The sequence below is a fragment of the Lathyrus oleraceus genome, chromosome 1, assembly GCF_024323335.1.
Source record: "Lathyrus oleraceus cultivar Zhongwan6 chromosome 1, CAAS_Psat_ZW6_1.0, whole genome shotgun sequence".
NCBI classification, from domain to species: Eukaryota; Viridiplantae; Streptophyta; class Magnoliopsida; order Fabales; family Fabaceae; genus Lathyrus; species Lathyrus oleraceus.
Window position 1 is genome coordinate 273,073,539 of NC_066579.1, and position 7,083 is coordinate 273,080,621.

General features: G+C 40.0%; 1 pseudogene; it reads left to right on the forward strand.

The window, feature by feature from the left end:
- Positions 1–500: 500 nt before the first annotated feature.
- On the forward strand, positions 501–600 carry LOC127116448 (uncharacterized; annotated as a pseudogene).
- The last annotated feature ends 6,483 nt before the right edge of the window (positions 601–7,083 follow it).

Here is a 7,083-nt window from a genome sequence, read left to right on the forward strand (position 1 = left end):
TCGGAGACTGTCCAGGTGCGTATAAAGCATTATTACTCTTATATGAAAAGTTTGGATGGTTCTTCCAATTTGGGTTATAGGTATTCGAATAGGGGCTTCCTTGAGCATAGTTTACTTGCTCTGTTTGGATTCCAGTCAAGAGTTGACATTCCGTAGGAGTGTGGCCTTGGATTCCACAGACCTCGCAATTCTGAGTTATAGCAACCACGGCGGTTGGTGGTGATACGTTTAAACTTTCAATTTTCTGGACCAAAGCATCCACTTTTGCATTAACGTGATCAAGGTTACTTATCTCGTACATGCCAGTTTTCGGTTGAGGTTTTTCCACTGTTGTTCGTTCGGTTCCCCACTGATAGTGGTTTTGGGCCATGCTCTCGATAAGCTGGTAAGCATCAGCATAAGGTTTGTTCATTAGTGCACCACCTGCAGCGGCGTCTATTGTTAACCTTGTATTGTATAAGAGACCATTATAAAATGTGTGAATTACCAACCAGTCTTCCAAACCATGGTGTGGGCAAAGTCTCATCATGTCTTTGTATCTTTCCCATGCTTCGAAAAGAGACTCGTTGTCTTTCTGTTTAAATCCGTTTATCTGGGCTCTTAACATAGCTGTTTTGCTTGGCGGAAAATATCGGGCAAGAAAAACTTTCTTCAACTCGTTCCATGTGGTGACTGAGTTGGAAGGGAGAGATTGAAGCCATCTTCTAGCGCTATCTCTTAATGAGAAAGGAAAAAGACGAAGTCGAATTGCCTCTGAAGTGACACCATTAGCTTTAACAGTGTCAGCATATTGAACAAATACGGATAAATGAAGGTTTGGATCTTCGGTAAGATTTCCAGAGAATTGGTTCTGTTGCACAGCCTGCAACAGTGAAGGTTTAAGTTCAAAGTTGTTTGCTTCGATTGCGGGAGGAGCAATACTTGAATGCGGTTCATCTTGCGATGGAGCGGCGTAATCTCTAAGAGCACGAGCTGGTTCTGCCATCTCGGTTAAAGAAGGAAAAATGTTTTTGATATCAGGAAGGTTTATAGGAGGGAGATTGTTTTCAGCACGATATTCCCGAATTCGTCGTAAGACTCGGAGATATAGTTCGATATCGTTGATTCGTAGATAGAGCGGTTCGCCTTGAGAGCGAGTGCGTGGCATACAAATCAACGAAAGAAAGAATAGAAGGAAAAAGAAACCTTAGTCTCTACAGCGTAACGGAAGAGTTACGATATCGATTGAATAAAAGTCCCCGGCAACGGCGCCAAAAACTTGATCGCTCGACTGGGTGAGTCGAGAATGGGATACAAACTGCAAGTGCACAGTTCTATCGCGTAGTTTTAAAAGATATCGATCCCACAGGGACTTATGAATCGATGTACCGTTATCTAAGGTTACTACGTAAATCTAAGGTGAAAATGTTTGATTGTTTGGGGAAAGGAGCTCAGAGCTAAACTAATATCTAGATTAAATATTAATAAAACGGATATCGGTATGTAGTTCGTCAAAACTAGGGAATCAATTCCTTGTCGGTCTCTCGGTTTTAAAATAAATCGTTTCGACTAACTTTATTGGTTAAAGGTTTTATCTCAAACTCTCGCTCTGTTGAAGAAACCATGATCTTATGTTAATGTTGCTGTCACTTATAATTAAGTCAAAAATCATATTTTGAAAACAATAAAGTTGCAGAAACTCTTTTTAAGAAAATACTGACCGTTTTAAACACCCTTATCTCAAACTCTCGCTCTGTTGACTTAGGTTATACAATTAAATCTAAATGCTTAACTCTCGTCCTCACATTCAATCTTTAAAAATACTTTTTGGAAAAAGGTCAGAATTTAATTAATTCTAAAACTTGCTCTCGCCCTGAGATAGATTTAATGACTAACTTACACTGTCCAGTTAAAACCTCAAACTCTCGCTCTGTTGGTTTCAACTTCTTTATGCCTTTTACTTTTGTAAAAAATCTTGTTATTAAACCTGTAAGTTAAGACCATAAAAAGATTGATTCTGATTTTAAGTTTGAATAGACCGACTTAGTCTTGACCCCTTATTCTGCTTACTTTACATACCGATACCTAGGCAAATTAGCCAGACATGCTAACTAAATAATAATTATTATCATGCATACACAGACTCATTTCAGGCAGGCAATGTAAATAAACAGTAGAATAAAACATTAAAAATTAAATAACTATTAAAGAACCTGAATGCGTAATACAATGGTCTTTGAACACTCCTCCACAAGCCGGTAGGATTTGTTCTTCGATTCTTCAATTAAACAGTAAATTAAATCAAGGAAATAAAAAAAACTCGAATATAACGTAAGGTTAAATCCGGTATAAAGTTGCACAGTAGTTTCCGGTGTAGAAACTACTACGCGAAAAATATCTAAAAGCTAAGAACGGGGGAAAATAAATTGCAAGGGAAAAAGAAAACAAAGCTTGCAAAATAAAATAAATAAAGTGAACGATGCTGGAAAGGAAGAAAAATAGGCAAAGGCGTGAAAAATAAATTTGGCAGAGCTTCCGCAAAACTGAGCGTGCAAAAACTGTGTGTCTGGAAGTTCCCAATTTGCTGCTATTTATAAGCTGCTGGTGTAACCACTTTTCAAGGGTTTCCGCGTGCATGGTAGTAGGCTTCCGAGGGTTAAGCGTGCGTGGAAGTGGGCTTCAACGTGGTCAGTTGAGTTCCTTGCGCCAAAAATATAGAGGACTGGTGTGACGTCCGTCACACCATGTGTGACGTCCGTCACAAGGTTACTTCGCGTGACGCTCGTCACGCGTCCTGTGACGTCCGTCACAGGCACAGCATTGGTGACTTGTGCGCTTTGGGCTGGGCTTTGGCCTTTGGTTCCTTTTCTCTCCTTTTTGTTGCTTTTTACACCTCCTTTTCTTCCCTTTTTCACTTTTGCTTCAAAATGGGTACCTGATGTAAATAGAAAAGAAATACTGCATAATATCTGATGAAATGGGATAAATTAGCGTAAATGATAAAATAATTTAATTGAATTAAGTCTTAAAATGTGATATAGTTTCGTGTTATCAGCTTTCATCGTCGGAGGAGTCGCTATCGCTTTCCCAAGCAATGTATGCCCTCCTTGGCTTTGATGGTTTCTTATGTGATTTGTATGAATCTTTTTCTTTTGTCTTTTTGTTCATCGGACAGTCCGGTTTGTAGTGACTCGGCTTTCCGCACTTGTAGCACGACCCTCTAGTTGTTTTTCCTTTGGAGTCATCATTTTTGGAGAACCTAGATTGCTTCCGGAAGTTAACTAAGTTCTTCCCGGAATGTTGGATGCCGTTCTTTCTCACGTAACGGTTGTAGCGTTTGACGAACAGCCCCATATCTTCACTCTTGTCTTCTTCTTCTTCGTCACTCGATGAATAATCACTTTGCTCTTTTGCTTGAGACTTTGAGGAGGAAGTCTTTAGAGCTATTGATTTCTTTTCACTCACCTTTGCTTTGTCTTTCTTATCTTTCTTTTCATGTTGTTCCAAGCTTAAGAGAACTTGTTCGTGCTCTTGTAGTTTACCGAACAATGTTGTCAAGTCCAATATGGTAAGATCATTTGCCTCTTTGATGGCGGTCACTTTCGGCTGCCATTCCCTGTTAAGACATCTTAAGATTTTATTAGTAGCAACATCATTGGAAATAGGTTTACCTAGTGAATGTAATCGATTGATTAGATGAGTGAATCTCTTTTGCATGTCGGCAATGGTTTCCCCTTGCTCCATGAAAAAGAGATCAAACTCTTGCGTTAGTGTATTGATTCTAGCCAATTTAACATCGTTTGTCCCCTCATGGGCAATTTGAAGTGAATCCCACATGGCCTTAGCAGTAGGACAATGGGATACACGATAGTATTCGTCTACCCCTAATGAGGAGATTAAGATGTTTTTGGCTTTCCAATCATAGTTGTATTTCTTTTCATCATCATCGGTCCATTGTGCTTCAGGCTTAGGCACTATTTCATTATTCTCATTGGTCATGGTTATTTCAATTGGACCATTGAGAATAACATTCCATATTTTTCTATCTATGGAATTTATGTGCACCCGCATACAGTCTTTCCAATAACTATAATTTTCACCATTGAAAACGGGAGCTCTATTGTAAGCCCCTTTAGGTTCATTAGCCATTTTCTATCAACGTTGTATTTTGAAGCACGGAGTGAACCGGAGCTCCTGATACCACTTGTTAGACTATGGCACGGATCTAGAAGGGGGGGGGGGGGGGTTGAATAGATCCCAATTAAAAACTTGAGTCGGCGCTACCAATTTAAAAGAAAAATTGGTTTTAAAAATTGTTTTAGGTGCGGAAGCGGCCGAGGAAAATTTAGTCTAAAACGAACCGTTATTGGAAAACCGGATATGCGTTAAGCTAATGGATAAGTGATAAATTGAGATACAAGTTACTACACTAATTGCACAATCAATGATATAATTCACTTACTAGCAAGCCTAGTTCCAATGAATCAAAACACCAAATTTAGACTGATGCAAACTTAAGACAATTTTGGCTTAAGCAAATTTACAAACACTTGGTGTGCATAAACACTCCAAGTAATATTTGAGTTGAGTAAGTGATTCAATTTATCCTAGTACAATATAATATTGTACTTAGTATTCAAACAGCAGTTTTAATCACTTACTCAACTTATATCAGCGTTTGGTAAAAATTGCTTAAACTAAAATCACTTAAATTTTAAGCTGAAAAACAGATTTTGCAGAAAATTAAAGAAGACGCAGATTTGATGAGGCAGTTCCCCCGCCGTCCTCGCTTCGGGGTACGTCTGCCCTCAATTCTAAAATTAGAATTGAGATATAGATTAGCTATCACCTGTAAGATTTAATCGTTTTTACAAGGATTGCAAAGTATGTAAACAACTGAACTTCCACTGTGTTGAATGATACTTCTTATCCTTGCTCCTTGATTCAAGATGAATCAAGACCTTTGATCGTTGATGTTGGACCTCCGTTTCCTGCCACTCGTTGAGGAACCTTCCGTTCTTCAATCCCTTGGCCCGGCTGATCACGAACACGAACGAATCAAACCCGAATCCTTCACTACACAAACACCGAATCCGCTACTAGACTGATGAAGACGTTCTCTTATCAGTCACCTTCGCTCAGCTGAATGTTAATGAAGCAATTCGTCCAAAAACCCCCAAACACAAACCGGTATTGGAGGACAAAACCCTAATGGTTTTATTCAAGAAAGAACCTGCCAAGACTTCAACTCGAACCCGATTCTCCAATCGCAGCTACGAACCTTATCACCTTCTAACTATCACGAATCACATCAAAAGTTATTGTGTGCAGTTGATGTATTGTGAACTGTTGAAGATGAAGATGATGAATCTTTGACACCTTTTTCACTCTTTCTTGTTTCCTTGAACACTTGAATACAAATTGACAAATGTTAGTTAATAGAAGTGTTTTGACTTCTATATATAGTAACAGACAAAATCAAACAAACATAACAGTATTTCAAAAATTTGAAATAACTCAGAAAACTGAGTTGGCGCGCGAACGGTCGACCATAGGTCGGCGTGCGCTGACCCGTGGGGCATGCGCCGACCCTTATGGTCGACTCAAACATTTCATGCGCTGACCCGTGGATAGCATCACTATGCCATGCGCTGACGTATGGTCGACTCAAGGGGTTTATGCGCCGACCCGTGAGCTATGCGCCGACCCTATGGTCGACGCAAGCAGTTTTGCGCTGACCATCCTCCAGTTTGGGTTGAGCTTTGCGCTGACCCGTGAGCTTTGAGCTGACCCCTATGGTCGACTCAAAGCTTTCAAATCTGCAAAAATTGTGTTTTGTGATTTTCATGCATTTAGTCATGATCACACTTTGTCTACATGTTTTTTGATGATTATAGTAGATTTAGAGGAACGTAGAAAAGGATATGGTGGGTAATGTGTTGCATTTGTTTGTAGACGTGCATGATGGTCTTTTGTCATCATCGAAACTTGATATCATATGTTGTATGACACTTTGTCTTTACATACTCCCCCTTTTTGATGATGACAACCTGTATAAATCAACGTGACAAACAGCATGCGGTATTGACACATTTTGCACACTCCCCCTTTCTTTTGTAATCTAAGGCTATTTGCAGAAGGCGAAAACGACTGTTAGTTGTGGACATTTTGTCAGACTGTTAGTTGTGGACATTTTGTCAGCACTTTTCTCCCCCTTTGACAACATCAAAAAGAGAGACAGAGTGATTTTTCAAGATAACAACGAACAAAAATTCACAGGTAGTAGCAGAGATATAGATACCAACGAAATAATATCACACTTATATCATTTCTTACTAATAATCATTAATTAAAAGGAGAAAATACATAAGGAAATTACGGTTGCATAAACATGCAAAACAGAGAAAAAAAACAGGAATGCATTCAAAGACAACAAGCAACATGTAATATGCATATGAAGGGCTATTGTCTTAAGTGACGGTGGCCGGGATGGTAGCAGACGCTTGGGTTTCTGCTAGGGTCAGCCAGAGTTTCTAGGTAATCACACACACCTTCCAGATGCCTAAGACTCCCGGTGACAGTCCGATCCAAATTTGCATACCGTTCATTTAGACTTGTGGAGAGATTGTCGAGCCGCTCATTTTGGGTCTGAAGTTGACTGTTAATTTGAGCAAGTCGGTCATCCTGGGATTGCATGAAGGATTGTTGGGCAAGTTGAATGCTTTGCATCATTTCCAACAGCTCTGAAGAATCAGCTTGATGTGGGGGGGATGGAGGAAATTCTTCCTCAACTTGGTGATACGGCTGGTAAGATTCACGTTGAGTCGTCCAGCCCGTATGTTGCCATTCGCCCCAGCCACCCCATCGTGGAACATCTTCTTCATTTGAATCCGGCTGCTGAACCCAAGCAGAGCCGGAGTAGTCATGAGTGCCAACGGGTGAAGGACTGTCATCTCCACCAGTGTAAGCAGCAGCGTGCCTTGCTTCTTCTTCTTCTTCTTCTTCTTCATTTTCCACTTCATCGTCTTGTTCTTCGCTTTCATCACTGTCAGCCCTTGGAGGAACGTATCCTCTTCTAACAAACTTATATTTTCTCCGCTCCTT